Source organism: Mustela putorius, unplaced genomic scaffold (assembly GCF_011764305.1).
Source record: "Mustela putorius furo isolate JIRA1106 unplaced genomic scaffold, ASM1176430v1.1 tig00000224_pilon_pilon_pilon, whole genome shotgun sequence".
Lineage (NCBI taxonomy): Eukaryota > Metazoa > Chordata > Mammalia > Carnivora > Mustelidae > Mustela > Mustela putorius.
The window spans coordinates 15,227,346-15,253,677 of NW_025421321.1; the positions used below are offsets into that span (position 1 = coordinate 15,227,346).

The 26,332-nt window shown below is 47.0% G+C and overlaps 1 protein-coding gene across 6 annotated transcripts in view; it reads left to right on the top strand.

Moving 5' to 3' along the window:
* Window positions 1-26,332, top strand: part of THADA (THADA armadillo repeat containing) — a 322,081-nt gene that overhangs the window by 283,072 nt on the left and 12,677 nt on the right. The window lies entirely within an intron of this gene.

The following is a 26,332-nucleotide window of genomic DNA, read 5'->3' on the forward strand; positions in this document are numbered from 1 at the left end:
TGTCATCTACTTAACAGAAATGTTGCTCATTCCAGAGGCCCGGCCCCCAAGTGGCCCCCAGGCCCTCTTTTCTCACAAAGCCTCCAGGCCTTTGTCTCTCTCTGTCTCTGTCTCTCTATCTATCTTTTGGTCAGATCCACACTGTTTAGCTCTTCTGCTGTTTCTTGGTTAGGATCCCACCCACACTGTAATCTGAAAGGCTGGTTCTCCATCACAGTGAAGCTGGATGTGTTAAATTCTCGGCTAACTCACGTCAGGCTGACCTATTGCTCTTAAAGCATGGTTTTGGGGGATGGATGTGTGCCTGGGATTTGAGGTGAGCAGCTACGTTTGGGTGGGAGGTCCCTGCCCAGCCTCATGGGGAGCCCCCAGAGTGCCCAGTGATCCAGCTCTGGGCCTTCAGAGTCAGGCTAAATTGGGATGGGTTGGGGACACCTGGGTGGCTCAGTCAGTTGAGCATCCGACTCTTGATTTCAGCTTAGTGCTTGATCTCAGGGTTGTGAGTTCAAGCCCCACTGGACATTGAGCCTGCTTAAAAAAATAATAAATCATTAATTAATTAGGATGGGTTGGCAGGGGCTCCCCAAGCAATGCGGTCCCATTATACCAGAAAATGAAATTCGCCTCTTCTTTTAAAAGCCTGTCATAAGAACACAGTGGTCTGCCTCCAAGTCTCAAGTGCGTTAATTTGTTTCAAAAGTAGAAGAAAAAAAAAAATCATATTCTTGCCCCGTCCTCCTTAATCTGTTCCAAATGAGAGCTTTGAGAAGGAAAACTCTGCAGGACTTACTCTGTTGAGCAAATTGATTTCTGCTGTGGAGGGAAGCTTGCATGGGGACTGGAGGTAGGAAAATATATGGAACCTGACATAAAAGATTTGGTTTTTGTTTGGAAAAGGATTCGGGTTGTTTTTGGGTTTTGAGTTACAGCTTGGGTGTGTTTGAAGAAGCAGAAGTGAGCAGCACCTCGACCCACAGCCTTTGTGGACTTTTCATTCAGCTCCTCCTGCCTGGGCTGGTGCCTGTGAAAGATGCCTTGCTTGGCAGCGTGGCCAGGAAACCTTGCTTCATAAATAACTCTCCAGGGGAGACAGGAGTGATAACAGACGTTTTAAGTGGGAGCCGAGCTGCCTTCAGCACTTAGGGGGGTGTGCACAAGTCTGGCTCTGGAATTCTCCTTGCCAGGGCAAGTGAGCCCTCTTCAAGTTTTCAATTGGGTTGCTCTCGTTTTATTATTTCTCTAACCTCTCTAACCAGCGGGGTGGCCGAGGCTCTGCTTCTGCGTTCTGTTTTTATTTTTCACACTCTATTTTTGTACTTTGAAACTGCGGTTATAAAGTATACACTCAGAAATGTTGGCTCTGCACCCACAAGACACAGGAGGCTATCCAGATGCACAGTGTGGGGACTGCTCCCAGTAGGGCTCTGCCACCACCCCTGGCCTCTCCGGGAGGGACGGGAGGGATGGGAATGATCGGGGACAGCATTTGCTGTAAGTCACTGGTCCGGTAAGGAGCAGAAATCTGCCCAAGATTTATAGATTTGACCCTGAGAAACTGTCAGGACTGTTTTTCTAGTGGCTTCCCAAGCACACACACAATAAGAGGTCAGAACACTGCGAAGCAGAATTCCCAGGTTCCTGTAAAGGGTTCATTCATCTCCTTGTGTACAGTTGTCCCGGCCCCTATCGTCCCTCCCCATTGGCGAAGGCACATAAAAACAGTGCCGGCAAAGCAGCCATGTTTATTTGATTGCCCCCGTTCGGTGGAAATGGTCGTCACATTCTTGTTACCGTGGAACTTACACAACAGGCATAAAAAGTCTTTCCAAGTGCTGACTTCCTCCTCGTGTTCTTCCCTGGCCAATTCCAGCCCCTTCTGTTATCTTTTTTCCTTCTTTTCCTTCAGGCTCCTCTCTGCCCTTCCCTTCCTCCAACCAGAATAGATCTAGGAATCTCCTGACATTTCCACCTTGGCTGCGAGCAGCACTGGTTCTTTTTGAATAGACTCGTCCATAAATCTTAGATGGTTTCTCATCTTTGAAAAAGCCGCTTCTATCAGCAAGTCATTATTCACATGTACAGGGCAGGGGAAAGTTTACCAAATTTCAAACTTCCATTTCTTTTCACTCCATTTTATGACATCTACTCCCCAGAAACCACAGAAATTTAAAAATACCAGTCCCAACAGGCAAAGTGCCCCCTGACATTAGCTTATAAGAATGAGGGCTGGCCACCTGGGGATGGGAGAGGGAGGGGAGATTGGCCTAGATCAGAGCTAATAATTTCCAAGTCTCAGAGAACTGAAAGTCCACTGTTCTCATTCTTGAGTGGTGGATTCGGTGGGTAGGGAGATCTGGGAAGATGAGTGATATTTATAAGGAAAGGCCTAATGTAGCTGTCACTATAAATTAAAAATAAGGAATAGAGTATAATATAGCTAATGGGCTAAAATATACTTTAATTCCACGTGATATCAGCTAGAAGAGAGCTGAAGGGAAGGGTCTGTTTGGAGCAGATGAGAAGAGAAAGGAGGTAGAGGGGACAAAGAAACAGATTTCCAAAGCCCGGCTCTTTCTTTCTACTTTGTCATGCTCAACAAGTTGGCATTTGACCTCATGCTTGTTCTCATGGTTACAAGATTATGGTTCCTCATTCAGTCATCACCCTAACATTCTAGGTAGGAAGAAGGAGGAAGAACATAAAATTCTCTTATCTCAAGCTAATTTTCATCCAGGAAGAAAAAATGTCCTCTAAAGCCCAGCTCTGTACGTCTCCTCGGCCTGGTCTGTGTAGGTGGCCATCTGGGCTACAAAGGTATGAGAAGGGGCTAGACCCATCACCTCCGAGCGCAGGCACGGCTCCCGGGATAAAACTGGACTTATGCTAAGGGAGAGAGGTGGCTACCAGGAGAGGGCTGAGTATGTGCCCAGAGCGTGCCGTGACATGCCTGAAGAACTATGGAAGCAGCCCTCAGAAGGAGTGGAGAATGGGAGTGGGAGGCAGGTAGAAGGAGAGCAAAACTGGAGAGGTAGAGGGCCAGCCACTTCACGGGCCTGAAATGCCTGCTGAGGACTTGGCCATTAGTAAGAATCCAGATCACCACACATCACCCAGAGGAGGGGAAGGGACACCACTGGTGTCCCACACTCCAGTCTCATGACATGAGGATATCTGCGGATCTCATGACATGAGCTTTGGATTCAATACGTTTAGAAAGGGCACGAGATTCTGCATCTCTTACCAGCTCCCAGATGATGTCGATGCAGCTGGTCAAAGGACCCGACCCAGAGCAGAAAGACCCTAAAGGAAATCTCTTCAGAAATAATTGCACAGAGCTACCTGGCTGGTTCAGTCAGAGGAGCACGAGACTCTTCATCTCAGAGCTGTGAGTTCAAGCCCCGTGTTAGGTATAAAAATTATGTAAGGGTAGAGTCTTTAAAAAAGAGAAAGAGAGAGACAAATGCCCACATGTGTTTGTTAAGCATTTTAATGCGATGACTAATAACACTGTAATAGGAATTGAGACCCAAATATTTAAGGAAAAATGACCATAACTTAAATTGAGCTTTTCCCACAAAGTGTGGGGAGCAAAATCTGATGTATCTTTTGGGAGTCCTGGTGTCTATAGGTACCAGAAAAGCCAAAATAGAGGAAGTTTCTCTCTCTCAATTTTATGTAGTCTCTAAGGAGGAGTCAGGCTAATCAGAGGCTCTCAGTCATTAGGCCCCCGGCCCAGGCTTCCTGTGAATCTCTGCTTCGCTATCCTGACAGGCGGCTTCTATGCTCAAGGACACCCCCTGATCCCAGGTGGCTGCTAGAAGCATTCACCAGCCCATCCTCAATACCCATGAGAAGAAGGGGAAGAAAAGAGAGCAGTGAAGAGCTCCAACCCTCTCCCTTTGAGGAGGCCCTCCCAAAGTCCCACAGTGCACTTCAGTGTTCCTGAAGTGACGTGGTCCTGTTTAGCTGCAAGATATGCCAAGAAATGTGTTCTCTTGGCGTGGGCACATCACCTAGAGTTCTCCTACTAAGGAAGGAGCTCATCTAAGCTACCTGCCACATTGATACAAGAGTTACACCTGAAATGATAGGAATGGTCGAAAACAAAGGGATGAACAGAACTATGCCAGGCGAATTACAACAAAAAGAAAGAGATGGCAGTAGAAGAATTGGGCAGACTAAAATTTTGGACAAAAAAGTAGAAAGCTGTACAGAAAGGGGAGGATTGGACAGTGATGGTGATGAAAGGGTATGATCCACAAAGAACATGTGACAGGTATGAACCTTTGTACAGCAGGCCAATAACATCCAAACCTGCCCTCCCACCTCCAAAAAACACTGTAAGACATATTAGGGGGAAATTGTTAACATTACCACTGTAGTGGGATACCTGAACCTACCTTTCCCAGATTTATGAGGCCAAGCAGACCGAACATAAATAAGGTTATAAAGGACATGAATGCCATATTTAAAAGCTTAAATGTGTGTCACTCTGCAGACAGAGCATCCATTTCAAATAGGTATAAAACATGTACAAAAATGGATTACATCTTGGGCCCCTAAGAAAAATCTCAGTTCCAAAAGGTAGGAATCTTTTAGGTCATATTCTAACCAAATTGCAAGCAAACTAGACATTTAAAATAAAAATATAACAACAAAAGCACCACTTGGATATTTATACACAATTTAAATAAGTTTTGCCAGTGACAGAACAAAAATTAAAAGACTCCTTTCAGACCCAAACAGATGAAAAGGCTGTCAGTGTTTGAGCAGATGAACCTGTCCTCAGAGGACATCCTTGCAGTATCTTAGACAAGCAGAGTGTCCTCTATAATATACAGAAAGGGACGCCTGGGTGGCTCAGTTGATTAAGCGGCTGCCTTGGGCTCATTTCATGATCCCAGAGTCCTAGGATCAAGCCCCACATCAGGTTCCTTGCTTGGTGGGGAGCCTGCTTCTCCCTCTGTCTGCATCTCTCCTGCTTGAGTACTCTCTCTCTCTCTCTCACACACACACACACACACAAAATAAATAAAAATCTTAAAAAATAATAATAATATACAGGCAAATCTCTCAAAATCAATTAAGTGAAGATAGTGGAAATAGAGGCAAGAGATAAAAACCCAGCACTTTGTGGAATTAAACACAGTGGAGAATAGTACACTTAGGACAGAACATGCTCATCCTGGCTAATGATAAAGAAACACCAACCAACAACAGCATCTGGTCGTTCTCCCCACGTCTTCCTGCGGCCGTAAATTGGGGCATTTTTGGAGGGAGCTTAATGGACTCTTTAGAGATTTTTTAATGTTTTTGCCAGTTGATTCAGGTAATTCCAGAGGAATTTATCTTCCAGTACTATGCACACATGGGCAAAAATATGTGAACAACTCGAAGGATTAAAGAAACCTTGATATACGCACACACCATGAGGCGGTTATAAATAATGGAGTAGATCTGTGTGAGCTGAGGTGAAAGGGACCCATGGCATGGCATTATCTGAAAAAATAATTATTATTTTAAATAAATACATAATTTTTTTAAGTCTAGGTGGCCATATGTTATGAATTGCAGTCTCTGGGCCACAGGGCCCTGGCATGGGGCAGAAGTGAGTGAGTCTGCTGGGTGCACAATCTCAGTAAAGAGCACTTGCCTTCTCAGTTGTGATTTGTAACCTTGTCGCCACCTGCCCAGAGGCCCTGGATCAGGACTCAGGCTTGGCAACTCTTTCTGCTTCAACCCTGAGATGACCTCTCAGCCCCTTTGCAAGGGCAGCAGCGATAGCCCCCGCCAACATCACCCTGCGTCCTCGTAACAAGCGTTGTGTGAACCTGGAGCTTCTGGTCTGGTCCAGGGCAGTCTCATTACCCCTGTCCCATGAACCTGGTGGCATGGGCTCAGTCCTGTCTTCGGAAAGTTACAGTGATTAAAATTGAGCTTAAGATTTTATTCTTAGGGGACACCTGGGTGGCTCCATTGGTTAAGTGTCCCACTCTTGATCTCAGCTCAGGTTCTGATAGGGTTGTGAGTTCAAGCCCTACTTAAAAAAAAAAAAAAAAAAAAAAAAAAAAAAGGGCTTTTTTTTTTCTTCTTTTTTTAGCACCCAGAACTGTTAGACTATGTTTTGTTTTGGTTTTACTTGTTCCTTAGTGTCTGCAAACTTGCGCTTCACCTAAGGACCTCCAGAATCTTCCAGAACCCTCAGAAGTCCCCACACCGGCCATGTTACCCACAATCCCAATGTATCTCTATGTAGAGGTACTCTTTTTAGTCTCTGTAACCCTTGGCAGGGAGAGGGGCCAACAGCCTCAGATGTACTGGAGGAGAAGACTAGCAAGAAATAACTCAAGGAGGAGAAAGCTTAAGGATTGATATCTTCCAGTTGCCAATTTCTATCCTACTAGCAAAACCTCTATGCTGCTTCACTGCTCATTTTTAAAAGTGGTCTTCAACTTTATTTCCCCACCCTTACTCTCAGTTTAAATACTAGCCTGGCCAGTGGGGCTTTGGTCCAAAGAGTGGTTTGACCTCCAGTGTAGGATTCCCAGATTTAGCAGATAAATACTCAAATTCATAAATCTGAATTTCAGATGGACCACAAATGCTATTTTCTGTGTAAGTATGCCCCATGTAATATTTGGGATATACTTATGATAAAAAGTTATCCATTATTTATCTAAAGTTCAAATTTAACTGGGTTTCCTCCAGTGGGCTTTTGCACATTCCAAGACGGGGCGTCTGCAAGTTTAAGGATAAAGATCAGCAGGAGTTTAAGTAATCGGTACCTACAAGTCCCCTCACACCCAGAACCTCCTAAACGCCCCCATGACCCTGTTTGTGCCTCTCCCTCCTCTCATTCGCTGCCCTGCTTCTGAGCTTCACCTCCCTTCCTGCCTCCTGTCTTCCTCTCTTTTAGTCTGTGGCTTTCCCCTGCCCTCACTTCTCCCCCTTTTTTCCTCATTTTGCTCTCGCTGGCCCATAACATGTCATTAAAGTTTACGTATTTGAGTGTTGGTTATAATGGCTAAATAAGGTTTTATGTTCCTTGCTGTAATTTAAATAGCAGGTGAATTTAACTGTGTGTTTTTCATTTTCCTTTTAGTGATAGGTGGCCTTAAGTTCATTTTTAACTGTGTGAATCATTGACCTTCATTCACCTTGAGTGAGAAAAAAGCTCTCCCATTTCCAGAATGAATTCACATGCATCTTCCTAAGATAGAAGCCAGCAGGGAAGGCGGGAGTGGGAGAGACTGAAGTAGGGACCAAAGGAATCCTGTGAAATTGACCCAGTCAGTGGAGAAGGAGCTCAGAAGTCTCTTGTACTTGCCTAAAGCTTAGCCTTTGGCATTGGGTCCAGTTGCCCTGAGCAGCGTACAGAGCAGAGGAGGGCTCTCTCCTCTTTGTGACTGATCACGGGACTCATTCCCAGCAAGAGGCCACCTCTGATAGCGAAGACCATGGTTTGCAGCTAATAACTAGGGCCCCAGTGGCCTTCTGCTTCCATTCCCTGCCTCTCCCGATGAAGCATACTCTTGAAGGCAACCTCATTCTGGTTTCCTCCCCAAAACAGTTTGGGGGTGGGGCAATTCTCTGAGCTTCCACCAAGTCAGAACCTGTTTTCTAGTCACAGCTCTGGGCTCCTCTGATGTCTATATTTCTCCCATTCTCTCCCTGCCCTTGTTTCTCTATCCCTACTCTCCCCTAACCCTGCTCTCCCCCACCCAGCATGACCCGGAAGGTGCCTTCCTATGTGGGAAGCAGACCTGTAAATGACAGTGCCATTTGGGAGAGAGAATAGTGATCTGGTAGTCAGGGAATGGCCTCTATCCTGAACTAGTTGCTTCTACTCACTTGGCCTCAGTTTTGTCATCTGTAAAATGGGAGTGATCACATGTCTCACTTGGCCTCAGTTTTGTCATCTGTAAAATGGGAGTGATCACATGTCTCACAGAAAAGCTGTATTAAAATATGAATACAGGGGTGCCTGGGTGGCTCAGGGGGTTAAAGCCTCTGCCTTTGGCTCAGGTCATGATCCCAGGGTCCTGGCATCGAACCCCACATTGGGCGCTCTGCTTAGCAGAGAACCTGCTTCCTCCTCTCTCTCTCTCTCTCTCTCTCTCTCTCTGCCTGCCACTCTACCTACTTGTGATCTCTATCTGTCAAATAAATAAATAAAATCTTTTTTTAAAAAAACCTTTTAAAATAGGAATACAGTGAATGTCAAAAAGTGAGCAAGTTTCCTTCCCCAATCCAAATGCTAAGTGATATTTTCTTAATGCTGGAAAGCCAGTAACTCACTGTTGGCTATAGAATCCTTTTCATTCATCCGATTAGAGAACCTCAGCATTTCATTTGGAAGGTGTCTTTTTATTCCTTCTGTCTTGGACTCATAAACATCTGGATGTTCTTTCCTATCTCCCCTTTCAGGCAGGGGAAAATTTAAAAGAAGCTAAAGGAATAGATCTGTTGCCATTTCATCCTATATTTCAGTAGAAAGGAATCTGGCTCTTGGAAAAATTTGCCCTAACAGTTCAAGACCGAGTGGAGGTGTCTTTTCGTCTGTGGAGGAGGCAGCTGCACGAGTGGGAGGTTGATGCTGGCCAAATGGCGGCCCAAAGAATTTTGGATCAGATCTCTCTGCTTTGATGGAAATAAAATAACAAAGCCTCACCCACCCCGAAGCCTGTTGCCTTTTGCTGAGCAAAATCCTGTCAGCCCTCTAGTTCGGAGGTATTTTATCCCAGCTGGAAACCTGGTAATGAGGGAGACCGAAGAATCTGGGCTTCCCAGAATGTGTGGGAAACTGAATAGGAGAGGCCACAGCATTCCGACTCCGATACTTGGCTAGACCTTGTGCATTCCCTTGGTTACAGCCATGTGGGGCTCCGAAAGGCAGAGATTTACCCAGAGCCTTGTCTCCGTTGCTGTGGGGCCGGAACCCCCAGTCACCTGGGAGTTCTGTGCAGTCCTTACCGAAGCTCGCTACCCCACAGGGGTGAGAAACAATACATATCAGCCACGCCCGTGGAAGTGCAGGTCAGGGAGAAAAGGCAGGAGCAGGATCAAAGCCTCTTGTAACCCAAGAATTCCTCAGCACCTCGAGTCCCTTAATAATTATGGTTTGGAGATTTGCCAGAAAGCAAAACCACTTAGCATGCCGTATTTAACAATGAACAGCCCTCTGTGTTCATAACAGTCACTGTGCAGAGCAAATAGGCACCTTGAACAACAGAGAGGGTATTTATATGTGTATGTAAAATAACCCACACAGCCTTAAACCCCGAAGCATGTCTGCGGGAAAGAGTGTGGCACTCCCTTCTGCACTGGGGTACCTGTTTCCCCAGTAAGTAGGAGAAGGTCTACATGCCCTGCTCTAGTCCCCACTGCCCGCATCTCAAACGAACTAACAACAAGAGCCAAAAAAACCTTTGTTTAACCCAGAATTTTCCAAACTTACTTAATAGCCAGATCTTTTCTTTTAACCTTTGGTTGGTTTTGGAGTTTGGAATTTTTCTGTTTCATTTTGTTTTCAGTATCTCTTAGCATTCTAAAAAGCCAGTTTCCTAAGGAAAATGTTTGAGCAAAGGATAGGCAAAGGAGGGTCCATCAGAAGCAGGGATTTTAGACCGGGGGAGGGGAGGTGTTGGGGGGGTACAAATCCCAAATCCTGAGGGTTGATGGATGTGATGGCTGGAACCCAGCTCTGTACCTCAGTTTGGAGCACCCGACCCTGACTGGGCCCTGTTTATCCGTGTCATTTTTTTGTTCGTTTGGTTGTATATTCAACAAACATTTGTCATTGGGAGAAATTGAAGAAGAGAGGCCTTTTGGAGGAAGCTTCATTAGAAGTGAACCTTAAAGGGTGGGTATGATTTCAGTGAGGAAAGATGGGGAACGTTCCAGAAAGACAGGGGCGGCCAAGTATGAGGTCTGCTCAGAAAAAGAAGACATGAGTATAGTACAAGCCTCAAGTGCACAGATAGGGTGGGGTCAGATGGGGCTGGGATACAGTGCAGGACCCCTGGATCAAGTAGGTCTCTTTCACATGCAAAGGTCAAACAGAGTCTGACCCAACCCCCTTCAGTACCCGGGGGCATATTGAGTCATATTATAACTGAGAATTCTGGGGCTAGGGCTGGATTCCGATGTGCTGTCATTCAGGGGTTTAAACAGTGGCCCAAGGACCTGGTTTCTTGCCATTTCTCCCCTCTGTTCTTTGGTTGGTTCTATTATCAGGTAAGCTCTCACTGCCCTTGGAGTTGTAAGATGGGCGCAGCAGCTCTAGCCTTCACATCATCTATTTAAGGCATGTGTCAAACAGTCCCTTTACTTTTAAATGCTTTCTTAATGGTTCAGTTGGGTCCCAGGCACATCCTGGAATTAATCTCTGAGTCAGGGAACATGGTGCCCTGATTGGCTTAGAACTGGGGCAGGTACCCATGCCTGGAGTTGAGAGTAGGACTGGCCCCAGCGGAACCACACAGACTAAAAGATATGGAGGGGCTGGCTCTAGAGGAAGAGTGGGGTCCAGTTCTCTGGGGATTAATGGAAGCTAGGCCACAAAAACGACAGATATCCACTAAAACCTGGAGTACCAATCCAGAGAATCTGGATTTCATTTGCAGGAGAGAACCAGTAAAAATTTCTGAACAAAACAGTGATCAGAACTATGCATTAAGATTAATCCAACTACAGTTTAATAATTGCCATGTGCTTGGCCCATGGTAAGATCTCAATAAATCTGCATTGAATGAGGGAGATAAATGGATGGATTGGGGATGGGGAAAGAGAGAAATGTCATTGTAGGAGGCTATTGTAATAGTTTCAAAGGGGAGCTAGCAAAGAAACTAACGAAGACTGATCAAGAAAATCAAGAGGTTCTGTTGTCATGAAAGCCACAGAAGGAAAAGCTATCAGGAGGACAAGGTTGGTGAGTCATGCCAAATACCATCAAAAGGCCAGGGAAAGGAGGATGGGGACTGAGAAAATATCAGAAGGCAGAATTGAAAGAGGAGGTCCAGTAGGACGGTCAGAAGCCAACTTCAAGGAGTTCAGAAGTAAGAAGCTATGTATAACATCATCCACCTTCTCTTCCCCCACTCCCCTTCTGGCTCCAAACTCAGCAAAAAAAAAAAAACAAAGCCCAACAACAACAACAAAAAAACCTCATTCACCTCCATACATTCTTCACAAAGCACCTGATGCCATCCCTATGACCTTTATCCAGCCATGATGTCCTTTTCTCTCATGTGTCTTTAGGCTCTCCTCCCTCTTCAGGGCTATCTCTCATATAAATATTGACATTACTCTCTTGTCCTAAGATGATATTTCTTAGGCCCTGTTCTGCCTTAAGTTCATGTTTCAAAAGAACCATTAGAGAAATTTTGAAATTGGGGAGGACAGAAGTTTGAGCTTAGGTTGAATATCCTTTGTGGAAGACAAGATTATCTGTAAGAATGAGTGGTTAGGGAGTGGGATATAGGGACAGAGAAAGGGTTGGAACAGTTCATTTAAGGTTCAGTTGGGGGTCACCAAAAGATGAATCAAAGAATTTTCAGGGGCCAGTGGGAGGCCAGCTGAGATCGAATAGCTTAAGTTTATGGAGAGCCTGATCAGCATACTGCCTCTCTTCGACTGAAATCAGTGGCCCGGAGTAGAGTGGTGGATTGGGTTTGAGGAGAGGTGGTTATGAAGCACTGTTCAGCCTGGTCTCAGGTCAAGTTGACATGGAGGTTGGGGGCTAGAAGAGCATCTCAGACCCAGAGAGCCCAGGGTATATAAAGAAAGGCAAGTGATGGTCTAAGAGAAAAGGTAGGGTCAAAGATGTGGTCAGGATTCATGTCAGGGGATTGTCCCAGAGAAGAAGTAGAAGGTTCAACAGTTAGGTTGGGGATATTAGAGAGGCCATATGGTGTATGACGTGGTGTGTAGACTATGTGATTTAACACATCCTAACCTGTGTCTCCACTTGGCCTTGTTTATAAAGTGAGGCTCAAAAAATCTCAAAAGGCCATTGTAATTAATACATATGAGGTACTTAGGATAGTGCCTGTGTGTAGTAAGTGCTCAGTGAATGTTGGCGATGGGGATGTTTGTTTAAAAGAGATGGAAAAGGGGGCACCTGGGCAGCTCAGTCCATTAAGTATCTGACTCTTGATCTCAGCTCAGGTCTTGATCTCAGGGTCATGAATTCAAGCCCCTCGTCAGGCTCCATGCTGTGCGTGGAGCCTACTTTAAAAAACAAAGCAGGATAGTGAGTGCTGTGAAATGTGTAAGCCTGATGATTCACAGAGCTGTACCCCTGGGGCAAATAATACATTTTATGTTAATAAAAATAATTAAAAAGAAAAAAAAGCAGGGGCACATGGGTGGGTGAGTCAGTTGAATGTCTGACTCTAGGTTTCAGCTCAGATCATGGTCTCATGGGTGATGAGATCAACCTTGAGTCGACTTGAAGCTTCTCTCTCTCTCTGCCCCCTCTCACTCTCTCTCATTCTCTCTCTCTCTCAAATAATAAATCTTGAAAGAAATACAAAACAAACAAAAAGTGATGAGAAGGCTTAGAACTTGAGATGTTGAGGGGCCTCTGGGCGGTTAAGCCCAGTTGGTTAAGCATCTGCCTTTGGCTCAGGTCATGATCCTAGAGTCCTGGGATTGAGCCCTGCATTCGACTCCACTGCTTGCACGCTGTCTCTCTCAAATAAATAGATAAATAAATAATCCTTAAAAAAAAAACAAAACAAAAAGAACTTGAGATCTTGAAGTTGAAACAGTTCTGAGTAATGCCAGGTTTTCAGATGCCATCATGCTTGTTGGGAGTGAAATTGGAGATTGAAAGTAATGGAATTGAGGAGGCTGAAGAATGTGAACCCAGATTCTGGGAGGGGCATGTTTATGGGCGTGGAGGTCAGCAGTGCGCTGGTGAAACCCTGAGTCACTGAGAAAGTCCAGGTCTCTAGCTGACATTAACAAAAATGGGGACGTAGCAACCTATGGGCTTCAAGGCAAGAGAGATTCTTGAGAGGAGAGAGCCATGTCTAGAAGTGGTGGAAGGAGGTGCTGATCTGTCTGAGTCAGAGACCAAGGGAAAGGGAATAGCCTACTGAAAAGTGAGTAGTATTCTGCCAGGAGGATCAAGAAAGGAGCCAAGAATGAAAAAAGTGGAGAATTGGCTCACAGAGAACAGATTTTGATTGAGAAGAGATGTTTTTCATAAAGCTTTTAAGAAAATCCATTCTCCAAGCCTGAGGGCAAATCTGAAGAGGGCTTGAGCTAAGGGAGGACGTGGGAAGGAGGTTTGGGAGTAGATTCCCGGAAAAGCCGGTAGATGGGGGCTCTGCTCCCTCACCTTGACTGTAGGATGTGCAGCCTCAGACACAAAGGCTTAGGGCTGTGTGCTGGTGCTAGGCACATCCCAACCAGCCACCCACCTGTCCGCCCCCCCCACCCACTTCTCCAGCTCCATGGGCATGCAGTGCCCTGTGTGGGTGCTGCTAGGTGCTCTGAGGGCAGAGGACTGGGAAAACTGGGATTCGGAGCCCCTGCTTTCAGAGAGCAGACAAATGGCTTTCAAGGGAGGGGAACAGGACACCAGCAAGCTCCGTGGCTGCCTTTTCTTCCAAAAGCACCGCTCAGTACTGTAATTGTATTCGGACATTTTTTTTGCATGACGTCAGGGAATGGCCTTCCTTAAAAGCGCTCATGAAAAAGCACAACTATAAAACAGACTCGGGCAATGAAATGGAAACCAGACAAGTGGGTCTGTGTAATTTGGGTAAAGAGATTTCCCCTTACGGCTTTGTGATCGGATCCCTGCTCTCTGCATAAAATTCCATTTCACGGCGTCCACTTACATAGGCGTCTTACCTTGCAGGTGCTTTCAGACATATGTCTTGCTTTATTACCAAATGAGCAGGGAAGCAAGGGCTTCCTCCTCAGTGGCTGTTCAGACCACCCTCCTAGGCTTGTCACCTTTCTAGTACCCCAGGTCCTAAATCTCTCATCTTCATATGAGCCCAGCTCCAGCAGTGGGAGGGAGGCCAGTCCCACGTACACTTCCTTTAACCCCCATGTGTGCCTTTATCCGTGCACCCCTCACACCCCTGCTCAGGGTCAGTCTTGGGGAAGTGTGTGCCAGGCAACACTACTCACTGAAGAGGCCCATTTTTTTTTTTTTTTTTTATTAGGAGGCCCATTCTTACCTACCCTCTTTGCTCCAAGCCACAGGGGCACAGAATCGAATTATCTGCCATCTTGTGTTCTCGGCACGCTCTCTGGCTCCAACCCCAAGGAAATCCTTTCTTGTTTGGATTTCTGTTTTGTACTGAGGTGACATTCACTTAACATAAAATTAACCATCCTAGGGATAAAGTCAGTGGTGTTTGGTACATTCATAGTATCGTGCAACCGTCCCCCTCCATCATAGTTCCAGAGCATTTTCCTCATGCTCCCTCACCCCCTAAGAACACCCATGTCCATTAAGGAGGCACTGGCTGCCTTCCTTTTCCCTCCCAGCCCCTGGCAACCACCAGTCTGCTCTTTGTCTCTCACTCTTCCCATTTTGGGTATTTTGTGTCAATGGGAGCATAGGATATTGGTGTGCCTGGCCTTTTTCATTAGGTGTAGAGTCCACAAGGTTCCTCCGTGGGGTATGTGGTAACGTGTAATAACTTACGACTCAGTAATAACTCTGTTATACGGCTGTGCCGTATTGGGTTGATCCCTCATCTGTTGATGGACATTGGGTTGTTTCCACCTTTTGGCTGTGGTGTACAGTGCTGCTGTGAACACGGACGTACAGGTCTTTGTTTGAATACCTGGTTTCACTTCTTCTGGATCTATACCTAGGAGTGGAATTGCTGGATTATGTGGTAATTCTGCGTTGAGCTTTTTGAGGAACTGGAGGGCTCTTCTTCTTTTTCTTTTTCTTTTTTTAAAGTAAGCTTTCTGTCCAACGTGGGCCTTGAACTTGTGACTCTCAAGATCAAGAGTCACATGCTGTAGTTATAAGCCATCCGGGTGTCCCTAGAAGTCCCTTCTCAAAGGGCAACCTCCTAGGTCCTCTCTGTCAAGGAATAGTAGGTATATACCACCCAGCCCCAGCCCTCAACACATGTTGACCTCATTCTGCTACCTCTGGAAAGAAACTGAAGGAATAAGATTGAGGAGCCCGGAGTCTCTCTCGAAGTGAATAAGGTCACCAAAGAGATGCTGGTAATCAGAAGAAAGACAGTCTGGGGAAGGGATTAGGTGCTAAGGGTTTTGAGGGCCACTAGAAGATTGGACTAAAGCAGGGGAAGAATTTAGTGAGAAGGGAACTCAGTTGCCCAGAATAAAGGAAGGCGTGAACCTAAAACCCCCCGTGGCTGGTAGGGTCACTCCCCTGGTGATAGAGGAGTGACGGAAGGGAGTTATAGACTGGTTTATCCTTGTAGTGATGGGGCAGTGGAGCTGGGCAGAAAGAGCCCTTCAGGCTGAGCAGTTAGGGCACTCAGCCTCGAGGGTCCATCGAAGGGCTTTTATGAGAGGAGGCTTTAGAAGGATCACCCTGACTACAGGGTGGAGGGTGGCTTGGAGGGGAGGAAGACAAAACTAGAACCAGGAAGGGTGGTTAGAAGGTTACCATTGCTCTTGAAGGAAGACTGGTGAGGGTGGTCCCTAGGAAGTGGCAGTGCAGAGGAAGAGGCGGAGTGCCATCATCCAGGCAGCCGAGGACCAGATGCTCCTGAGAAGACAGGGCAGCCAGTAGCCCGGGGGAGGGGGGGGGCTGCCGAGATGCCCAGGAGCTCCAGAGCACTGCTCCCGCCGCAGAATCCAGTCAGGGAAGAGGCGGGAGGGGTGAGTCTAGAGACAGGGAGGTTGGGGAAGCAGACCAGGCTACCCCTTCTTGACAGATGACTGAAGTCTGAAATGCTAGCCAAATAATACAGTTTTTGTCTGGATTATACCAACACTAATTAATTTTCATCAAGAAATTATTTGTAACTCTGTCAAGCCAATTGAATTCCTTGTCTCCTTGTGTGACAGAATTATCTTTCTTCATTTCCCTGACTCCTAATTTCTAGTCTTCAGGTATACTTCAGGACCATCCATACCACTATCTTCCATAGTACACTAGTGTGTTGGCAGAGCCCGGCAAACCCCCATCTTGTGCTCTGTACCGTGTGTCTCATGCATTACGTGAACGACTGTTCTGGGGAGTCCTGGCTTCTGGCTGGCACAGCACTTCATGCTCACGACAGCTTTGCTGAAATGAATCAGTCATTTGGTTTCTTCCTCTCCACCACCTAAAGCCCCAAATAAACTGAGAGGGTTGAGAACAGGAGCAGGGGTTGGAGGTCGGGGTGGGGGGGGGAGGATTAAGGCAGGTGGGTAGTGGCTCTGAGGGTCAGAGAAACTTAGGAACAATTCTGAAGGAGCTAGTCAGTTTTCAGAGCTCAGGTGGAGGAGAAATTTCTTCTAAGAGAAAGAAGTGGAATAAACTAAAGAAAACTGGAATGACTTCAAGGAAAGGGGAAAGAGAAATGCTAAGATCCAAGCTGGTCACTAAGGAACGTAGAATGTAGAGCCCTTGAACTCTGCCCAGGCAGAGGAAGAAGAGGCTGATGGCAGGAGACATCAAGTTGCCCAGCTGCCCACCTCCCACCCCCAGGAGGGCTTCTCAGTCTGTAGGCACCCCCATTTTACCCCATTACACTGGCTCATTGGCAGGTTCAGGAAGATGTGGGGAAAGGGCTCTGATTGCCCCTTCCAGGAGGAGTGCTTTGGGGTGGGTGACCTAGCAGAAAGGAATAAGTACAAGGTGCTTACCATCCATGAAGAGGAGGAGGTAACTGAACACTTGGGGAGGCTTGGCAGAGCGAGATCACCCGGGAGCAGGGCAGAGCGCAGGGAGGATATGCTGGAGAGCATAGGGCTCATCTGCGGGGAGGGGCTGACTTTGCACCTTGCATGAGGGCATCACGGAGGGCCAGATGCTGTTGTCCAGAGCATCTCCAGTCTGAACCCAACTCACTCCTTCCCCTGTGACCTCGTCACACACCAGGCCTTTGTTAGCCTGCCATGGAGTAGCCATGAACAAAGCTCACGTGCACCTTACCCTTCCCCGCTGGGCTTCGGAGGTAGCCACAAGGAACAGGACAGTGAGTTGCACACAAAACCAGAACAACTGAGAACCCTGAAAGGTCTAAGTAGGTGGGAGGTGCTCCTCTTCTCCCCAGGCTCAGTGGCCCAGGAGAACCCGGGTTTTTTCACCGCCATTGTTGCCTGAGAGTGACGTCGATTTTGATCCATTCCTCATTCTTTGGTGTGGTTGGAAGTGAACAGTTGCAAGCATTTTTATAAGCCTGGAGCTGAATGTGCTACTCACCAGCTGTAATTTATTCGATTGCCCCCTTTTCAGTGAAGTGTGGCCCTCCCAAGTGAGAAGTGCACACTTTTAACTCCTATTAACATGTTATTATTCATGTTAGCTGTATCCATTTTTAAAATTAGTGGAAAATCTACATCTATTTACCCAGTGATTTGAGGTGGGCCCACATTTTTTAAATTATAGCTTTTTTAACCTTAAAAATAATTTTTTTAAATATATCTTTAATTTAAAATGAAAACAAAAGCTCCACCGGATGTTTTCTGGTTTCGTGATGGGTCACCAGGAAAATGTTGACGTTGGGCATCTGACTACGTCATAGACTCCCCTGACTCCATCTTGGGGAGTTGGGTCCACAGGAACTTTGGGGAATCCAGGCCATTTGTTCCTATGAAAAGGGCTAGAAAACTAAGGAAAAGCAAATTACTAATATTTGAAAGGTTTTCCCCAGACTATTTTTAGAATTCAAGTGGTGTTTTTATCCTTTCCCTTCAGACTTGGAAAAATGTTTGCACCTCCAGACAGAAAGGGCTCTGTGGTTAGCTGTCTACCTCAAGTGGCTGTTTGTCACCTGTTGCCACCTCTCTGCCCAGAGAGCTGAGGAGGAGGCAGGGAGCTAGGGATTGCCTTGCAGAAAAACGTTGAGAGGAGATGCGCTTCTTCTCTTCTGCCCCAATTAGAGACATAGGCCCCTATTGCCGGGGCCTATGAGCTGAGGAGTCCATCCATCTACCTTCCAAACTGTTGCTTGGCAAGGACTTCACTGCAGGGACTTCATACAGTTGTGTAAGGTTGCGGACTGTTTCAGGGGTAAGACAGGGCTCCTCCGTGTCAGCCCTGTTGACATTTGGGGGAGGTATCGTGTGCCTTGTAAGGTGGTTCACAGCACCCCGGGCCTCCACCCACTCCATCCCAGCAGCCTGGCCTCCCCTGACTCGTGACATCCAGAAATGTGTCCAGATGTTGACATCTGCAGGGCAGTATTATCTCTGGTTGAGGTTGGGAACCATCAGGTGAAGGGAAGCCGACGTGATGTTGGGGCCCCAGAGACTAGCTGAGAGCAGAGGGAATGGGGTTTCCTGCACCCAGGGAGAACTGAATGGGGTGGCGCAGCCATGGCCAGAACCTTGGCGACTCACAGGGGAGGTTCAGCAAAGAAGTATTCAGCTTCTCTCTCTTTCTGTCCTCCAGATTCTCAGCATTCCCTCCCCGTTAGATGAAGCCTGCTGGAAACCGGGTGACAGGGAACCTGTGTGGCACAGGCCATCAGGGTCAGCGCCAGGGGCACTGAGTAGGGTGCAGAAGGACAAAGAATGGATGAAGGCACAAAGACAAACAATCGGTCTGCTCATCCGTCTGTGTGATCATCCAACCTGTATGGGCAGCTCCGCGCAATGGTCAAGAATGTAGGCTTCTGTGCGGCCCCTACCACTTCACCTGTGTGATATTGAACGAGTGACTTCTCTAACCCTCAGTAACCTCAGGTGCAGAAGGACAGCAATAATTCTGTCTACATGTGACCTGAGGCTTGCAATCTTGGAGGTTTCCTACTGGGGAAACACATCCTAGTTGACTGCTCAGTACGTGGCTTTAACCGAGTAGATGGTATCAGCTGCATGCCCAGTGCTGTTTTATGGACAATGCTGGGAAAAGCAAAGACATAGGGCTCCACCACAGAATGCCGTCTCTCACCGTCTGTCAGCACACTGAGTGCTGTGCAGGTATGAGCAGAGAAAGGTCATAGCGGGCTGGAAAAATCTAGACCACAGGACTGAGTTGGGCCCTGAGGGATGAGTAGGCCTGGCTAAGTCATGAAGACAGGAACTGTCAGGTGGTAGGGATGGTGAGCAACCTGGAGCTGTAAGACTTGGAGGGAAGTTGGCACCTGGGTGGCTCCATTGGTTAAGCATCTGCCTTCATCTCAGGTCATGGTCTCGAGGTCCTGGGATTAAGCCCCGCATCAGGCTCCCTGCTCAGTGGGGAGGGTGCTTCTCCCTCTCCCTTGGCCTGCCATCCTGCCTACTTGTGCTCTCTATCTCTCTGTCACATAAATAAATAAAAATCTTAAAAAAAAAAAAAAAAAAAAAGAATTGGAGGGAAGGAGAAGGCCCAGAGAGAGCTCCAGGGGGAGACTGGTGATCAGACAGCTTTGGTAGAGGGTCTTGGTGCTCTCTTCCCTCCCACCCACCGTCGCCTTCCTCAGTATTCGGGTGTAGGAGTCATAAACTCAAACGGCTATAGGAGTGAGGTCGGAGGCAGTAGGATACATCTATGCCTCCTACAGGGCATGGCCACTGCTTGGCTCCAGGCATCTATTAACATGCCAGAGTGCATCCCTGGGACACCAGGTACTAATTCTCTGAATTTTCAAAAGATGCTAGAAATGTGGATTCTTATGAGAAATCTCCTGACTTTTTTTATTTTTTTTGAAGATTTTATTTATTTGACAGAGAGAGACACAGCAAGAGAGGGAACACAGGCAGGGGGAGTGGGAGAAGGAGAAGCAGGCTCCTGGCTGAGCAGGGAGCCCAGTGTGGGGCTCGATCCCAGGACCCTGGGATCATGACCTGAACCGAAGGCAGATGTTTAACACCTGAGCCACCAGGCGTCCTGAGAAATCTTCTGACTTTTAAAAAACCATGCAAGCCATACCAGACTTGTGTGCAGACCCAACAATCCATTTGGAGACAGATGTTTCTGAGGGGCCCTCTGGGGCCTTAGAATCCTTGAGCTGTGTGTTTGGTTGGGTTCTGCCTCCTGCGTACTTATTTTTAAGCAATAGCTCCCAGGGCTTTAAAAAAGAAGAAGTAGAAGAAGAAGGAAAAGGAGGGGTCCACCTGAGCCAGGTGAAGTCGGAGTTCCCCTCCAGACCTAACAGCGCTGATAGGTTAGGGAGCAGGAGGGAAGGACAGCCCAGAGGCACTGGCTTGGAGCTCTGAGTGGGTGGGCCCAAGGCTCAGTGCTGTCAGCGCCCCGGCATCTGATCCGGTGTCCGCGGAGACTGAGGCTGGAGCTGCCCTTTAAGAGCACTGACCAGAGCATTTGGTTCTTGGACAAAATTTTTTTAAATACTCAGCCAAAGAACAGAGACTAATATCATGAATACCATGTTCCCCTGCCCAGCCTTGCTTCTGTGTTCTTCAAAACTGGAGAAGCCACCCCTTTTCTTTCCTTAGGGCAGTGACCTTTGGGAGAACCTGAAGTCCTGGCACTGATTGCCATGCCAGGAAATCCCACCTCTGAGTCCTGACTGTGCTGGCCCTGAGGAGCGGAGAGCCATGGGCTCCGGGAAAGGCAGGGGGCAGAGGGGCCCTGGCAGCCTCAGGAAGAGGCAAACGGCAGTCAGCAGCTGAACCAAGCGGCCGTCTACACTTGTTTCTCATGACCAAATAAAATACAGTCTCTTGCTCTGCTGAGGGGAAGTGAAGAAGTCTGTGGAGAAGACCAAAAATAATGAAGTTGTCCGGAAGCAGCCTAGTGTAACCTTAAAATATTTTCTCTCAGCAAAAAAGAAGACCCAGTAATACTACCTTATTCAGACACTGCCTTTGCCTCCCTGGGCCTGCTCCAGCCTGTCGGGCCCTCCAGCTTCACCTCCAGTTCCTCTGGCAGGAGCCCCTCCTCAGGGGCAGGCCCGAGCTCCCTGTTCCTCCCTTTTGTCCCAGCTCTGCGAAGCCCCTTATCCTTGGCCTGCCCATTTTCCCTCCATAAAGCTCCCACCTCCCATTCCCCACATCTTTTTTCCTTTTCTGCTCATTCATTACTGCTACTCATGATATTATCAGTCCCTGTCATACACCGTCTTGGATTATTTCCTGACCCTTCGTTTGTGTCAGCTCACCACTGACCACACTCTCCTCTCTCAGAGAGAAGGGACTGGAGTTTTCCTCGTGTTTCTCATAGTACCGCTCTCCCCTCCACACACACACACACAGCAGGTGACAATAAGTACCATGGGCAGATAGAAGCTTGAATTGATGGGTGAGTGTGTGGACAGGGAGATGGTGGGATGGCGAGTTTGAGGGAGTTCCACAGATGCCTAGAACAGGATGCTCCTGAGCTAGGGGCAGGAAATACTCAACCCATCTCCATTTCCTCAGCATTTACTGTGCTGACTTGGCCCCTCTTGGAAAGGAGACTTGACCAATGGCCTTGGTCTAGAAGGCCTCTCCCCCATAATAACTCTAGAGTCAGACATTGCATTTTGAATCCATAGTCTCAAGCTCAAGGTTGGCACCCAGAACAAGTCGACATTGGCATTTTCATTTTCATCAGTGTGATTGAAGACAACCTCAAAGCCTGGGACTTGAGGTGTGCCCAGCCCTGTGTGGAACTTGCCTCTAACTGCCAACCCCAAGGGGGGCCTCGTCACAGGAGTGGGAAAGAACATGGGCGGCAGGGCTGTGGGACTCCCCATGCTCGCCTCAGGAGTCTCAGCCTGTATCTTCTGGCAGCCAGGTATCTGCCTTGGCAGAAGAGCCCCATGCTGGGGGGTGGGGGACAGTAGCAAGAGGATGTCCACACTGTATCGGCCCCGAAGCCCTACCACCCAGGTGATCCATTCACAAGGGGAGATGTCAAGGATTAACTAGTTCTAAATGCAGATTCGTTGGGTTTCCAACTCACTTCCTATTGACCGAATGCTAATCCCCCTTGTGTAGGCCTAGCACAGACAAGAGTATGTACCAGCACTCCTCACTCACCTGAAGCCCACTCACAGGGGTCTAGGGTGTATTTCACTCTAGCCTTAGCCAGTAGCGATTGGCAGGCAATGATTTATTCGAGCACACTGACTTCCTCCCTCCCCTGATTCCTGCAGCTCTTGGGATCCACATCACTCCATTGAGCACCGGATGTCTCATTGCTTCCAGAGGCTTCATCCCTCCAGTCTTCTAGCTTCACGTCACCTTCTCCTCCATAGGTTTCCGGTGTCTTTCTGCTCGCTCTCTTTAGGACATTTGTGATGGCATCTAGGCACCACCCAGATCATCTAAGACAATTTCCTCATCTCAGGACCATTAACTAAATCACATCTGCAAAGACTCTTTTTCCAAATAAGGTAACATTCACAGGTTCCAGAGGCCAGGAGCCATTTTTCAGCCTGCCACATTCCCCCTTCCCCCTGGCCCAAGATAATTCACATGCCACAAAATTCACCAAATTAAAGCCTACAGATATACACATTTTAGTATATCACAGGGTTATCCAGCCATCACCACTGTGTAATTCCAGAACATTTTTGTCAACCCAAAAAAGAAGCGCTGTTTCTATCAGCAGTCATTCCTCCATCTCCCCATTCTCCAACCTCTAGCAGCCATTAATCCACTTTTTGTCTCTGTGATTCACCTGATCTGGATATTTCACATAGGTGGAATTATACAATACATGGTCTTTTGTGTCTGGCTTCTTTTCACTCAGCATGTTTCCAATTTTGTCTGTGGTGTAGCATGTATCTGTACTTCATTCCATTTTACAGCTAAGTAATATTCCACTGTACGGTTATACATTTTATTTATCCATCCCTTGGTTGATAGATGTCTTGACTGCTTCTGTGTATTGGCTAGTATGAAAATTCACAAATACAAATGTTTGTGTGGACATACGGTTTTTATTTCTCTTCAGTGTATGTGCCTAGGAGTGAGCAAAACTTCGAAACTGTTTCCCAAACTGGCTGCACCATTTTACATCCCAACTAGCAGTGTCTGAGAATTCCAACTTCTCCACATTTTCACCAAAACTTTTTATCTGTCTTTTGTATTGTGGGTCTAATGGTTATGAAGCGGTATCTCGCTGTGGTTTTGATTTGTATTTTCCTGATGGTTAATGGTGCTGAGTATCTTTTCCTGTTTTTATTGGTCATTTGTGGATCTCCTCTGGAGAAATGTCTATTCAGATCTTTTGCACATGTTTTCATTGGGTTATCTTTTTATTATTTCATTTTAAAAGTGCTTTATGTATTCTAAATATATGTCCCTTGTCAGATATGGGGTTTGCAGATATATTCTCCATCTCCGTGAGTTGTCTTCTCTTTATTAATGATATCCTTTGGAGCACAAAAGTTTACGGTTCTGGTGGAGTCTGACCTTTCTTTTCTTGCTTGGGTTTCTGATATCTTACTTAAGAAATTACTGCCTAATCCAAGATCTTAGAGCTTCACTTCAGTATTTTCTTCTATGTGTTTTAAGATTTATTTATTTGACAGAGAGAGATCACAAGTAGGCAGAGAGGCAGGCAGAGAGAGAGAGAGGAGGAAGCAGGCTCCCTGCCAAGCAGAGAGCCTGATGTGGGACTCGATCCCAGGACCCTGAGCCAAAGGCAGAGGCTTAACCCACTGAGCCACCCAGGCGCCCCTCTTCTACGTGTTTTATAGTTTTAGCTCTTAATGATCCATCTTGAGTCCGTTGTTGTACCTGCTGTAAAGTAGGCCCAAGTTCATTGTTTTGCCTGTGGATGAATACCCAGGTGTCCTACCTCCATTGATTGAAAAAACTGTTCTTTCCCTACCGTTAATTGTTTTGGCACTCTTGCCAAAAAACAAAAAAACAATGGAATGTAAGTGTGAGGGTTTATTTCTGGACTCTCAGTTCTATTCCGTGGATTTGTATATTTGTCCTTATGCCAGCACCACACTGTCTTGATTACTGTCACTTTGTAGTTAGGTTTTAAAATCGGGAAGTGTGAGTCTTCCAGTTCTGTTGTATTTTTCCAAACTGTTTAGCTGTTCTGGACATGCAACAGATTCTTCAGACACACTGGTGGTTTGGTCACTTGCTTTCTTGTTTCGCTGATGGACTGGCCAGCGCATGAGAGCCTAGTTGGCTTGTGTGCTGAGCTAAAAAAAGACTCCTCTCCTACTCTTCTGCCTCCCTTCACAGGGCATGTGGCCAGTAGCGATCTGGGTTATTCTAGCCAAGCCATCCTAGTTCAAGGCAAAGTAATAAAAGAGGAAACTTGGTGGGGTGCATCTGGCCCCTCAAGTAGATTTAAATAGAACTTATTACCCCCTTCCCCATCCCGCTTTCTTTCCCCTTCCTTTTTCATCTGGCAGAATCAGTATTTGGATGGCTCTAATTCTCTCTGGATCTACTCCTAGCCAAGTCACACCAACACTCCCCTGTGTCTCTGTCATGCCCGTCACTCACCTGCCACTTCCTAAGCACAATTCATGACAAATTGGTACAGGATGGGAGACATCTGTTCTGGCAGGTGGGGCAAGTGCAGCAGGCCTTCCTGGTGGCATCATGAGTACAAGTGATAAAGCCAAGTGTGACTTCTTCATCTCCATGGGCTGTTTCTGCATGGCTTCCCCATGGGGTGGGGGCAGCGTCTGGGCTGAGGCAGACTTAGCTCACTGCTGCCACTGCTGACTGTGCAAACTTGGATCCATTCCCCATGAGCATAGCTTCCTCATTGGTTAAATAAGGATACCTCCCTGCTCGTGTGGGAGCAATAAGGGTTAGATAGGCCAGTGTTCATTATTATCACCAGTAACCCTAGGTAACCATTTAGTGAATGCTTTCTTTATGGCAGTCCCTATGTTAGTGTTCAAATTAAGTCAAATTGGGGGCAAAGGAAAAGATTTCATGATCTCCGGAGCCACACACTAGAATGTTCTGAGCATCTGCTATGTGTTTAATCCTATGCTAATCTTCATGTATATTTTCAATTCTTTTAGGTGTGAAAGATGCTAATTAATTGTACCATCTCCCCATACATATTCTAAACGATCTGAGAACTACACAGAGGAGTTAGGTAGAGATAAAAATAGAGATTATACTGTAGGTAAGGGCCGGACTAACACGTGCCCCAGACCGAGAGCCAAAATGCACATTTGCTCGCTGCTTCTCTCTCATCCCTCTCTTCTTTCTCTGTTGCTTGGGTTAAATCCTGGTTCCAGGCAGCAAGAGGCAGCAGGCTGGGGAGCAGAGGCACCAAGGGGCAGAGTCCTGGGAGATTGATTCGGGGATGGTGACATCAATCTTGGGGCTGCTTCCATGAGTCCAGGCTCTGCTGGGTGGGCTTCAGGTAGTACTGGGCCCGCTTCAGGGTCACTAGCCCGGCTTATCTCACTGGGGAGACCTGTATGTCTGGAATGTTGATGCTAATTCAAATCTGCTCTGGAAGTACCATGAAACATTGTGCCCATTCTGAGTATTTATAGTCACTCAAAGCACTGGGACTATATACAAGTAACTTAATCTGAGCCCAGGGTTCTGCACCTGTGAAGTAGGGATGACAATACCCAGCCCATGGAATGTCAAAGGAGTGGATAGAAAGTAGTTGGTTAGGGCCTGGCACATAATGGGCCCTGGGGTGGGGGCAGGGGCATCCTACTTGGACCGGTTCAGTACCCTGAGAGCTCAAGCTTTCAGTCCAGACTCTGAGCCTTCTCTCTGTGTGCTGAGCAAGTCTCTGTGAGGGCCAGTGGTCCAGGCCAGGTCTGTGTGCTGGAGATGGGGATTAGGGAACAATGAAGCTTCAGTAGAAGTGGGTCATCAAAAGGCAGGCCTTGGTGCATGGAGGGATCCAAAGAGGTTCATTTGGTGGTAGTATTGCAGTCCTATGTCTCAGACCTCTTCCAGGTTGCTGGTAGGAGGCCTCCAGTTGTTAGCGGAAGTGTCAACACCCAGAGCCTCTCTTCAAACCTATATTTAGGACCGTCTAAGGCAAATGATGAAGTAAGCAATGGTTTCCCCAAGGCACCCGCTTCCTCTTTCTGCACCCCATTCTACTCTTTCCGCACCCTTTCCTAGCCAGCGAGTAAGACAAGGATCTGAAAAATGAATTCGAAGACAAGAGGGTAGCAGATATGAGCCAAATCCACTTGCCACCTGCTGCCATACAGCCTATGAACTACAAGTGGTTTTTTTTTTTAAAGATTTCATTTATTTATTTGACAGAGAGAGAGATTACAAGTAGGCAGAGAGGTGGGTGGAGAGAGAGAGGGAAGCAGGCTCCCTGCTG